The sequence below is a fragment of the Vombatus ursinus genome, unplaced genomic scaffold (assembly GCF_900497805.2).
Source record: "Vombatus ursinus unplaced genomic scaffold, bare-nosed wombat genome assembly UNPS02014941.1, whole genome shotgun sequence".
Taxonomy (NCBI): Eukaryota; Metazoa; Chordata; class Mammalia; order Diprotodontia; family Vombatidae; genus Vombatus; species Vombatus ursinus.
In genome coordinates, this window is record NW_020954719.1 from 8560977 (window position 1) to 8562136 (window position 1160).

The 1160-nt window shown below is 54.1% G+C and overlaps 1 protein-coding gene across 1 annotated transcript in view; it reads left to right on the forward strand.

Moving 5' to 3' along the window:
• The window catches only part of ATF1 (activating transcription factor 1), a 42386-nt gene continuing 41226 nt past the window's right edge, over positions 1 to 1160 (forward strand). Inside the window, exon 1 of the mRNA XM_027844474.1 lies at positions 1 to 85. The gene's annotated coding sequence lies outside the window, so the exon portion shown is untranslated. The remainder of the gene's footprint in view (positions 86 to 1160) is intronic.

The window sequence follows — 1160 nt, forward strand, 5'->3', positions numbered from 1 at the left end:
GAGACCCGGGCTCGGAACTTGATTCTCGGAGGAGGGGAAGTTCCCGCCCAGGGAACCCGAGCGGCGACGTCGGGAGTGGCCTCAGGTGAGTGACCCAGGCGGGGGAGGGCCGGGTCGGGCCGGGGGACCCGCCTGCGCGCGCCCCGGCGGGCTGGGGGACGTGGGCGCCACAGCGGGCGGAGCCCCGGCGGAGGGAGACGCGGGGCCGCGTCCGGGGTGGTGGCCCGGGACCATGAGTGACCCCTCCTCGCGGGGGCGGGATGGGCCGGCCTCTCCCCAACCCCACGCCGTGCCCTCCTTCCGGCCCTGGGGCGACAGCTGACCCCTGCGGCTGGACCCCGCGCTCCTGGACGGTCCGGAAGCGCTAGGATGTAGCTCTTGAAGGCTTTTGGAAAGCCCTTTACAAATATTGCATTGATTCTCGCTGCAACCCGGGGAGGGGGGGGTGGGGGGGTAGGGGGTAGGGTCTATTGTTATATCCTTTTTACACCTGAGGAAACTGAGACAAACCGGGGTGGGTAAGGGACTTGCCCAGACTTACAAAGTTAGGATGGAGGATGAATTTTAAGTCTGAGGCTGCATTTGAACTCTGGTCTCCCCCCACCCCCCAGCCCCACTGCGCCACCTAACGGCCCGTACTAGTTACCAATCTGATAGCGATGATAGCTAGTATTTTATTTATTTGTTGTGTGTGTATATATACACATACACACACATACATACACAATACACATAACAGTGTATATATGTTACTATTACATAGTATTCTGTAGTATAATAATATAGAGATGTAAAGTTATATAGCACTTAATAGTTTGCACTTTATATAGCACTTTAAAGTTTGCAAAGTACTTCATCTATATTATCACATTTGATAACTCAGTGCAACCCATTATTATAGCCGTCTTTATCTGTGTGGCCATTATAATGCCCCGTTTTACAGATGAGGAAAGCGAGAGAAATTGACTTGCCCAGGAATCACAGAGCCCTGGAGGCAGGATTCGAATGCAACTCCATGAGTGATGGAACCCATGGTGCCTGGTTGCCTGAACTCCACAGTGCCAGTTTACCATTATGCAAAATTAAAGATGATGATGATGGTGGTGGTGGTGGTGGTGGTGATGGTGGTGATGGTGGTGATGGTGGTGATGGTGGTGATG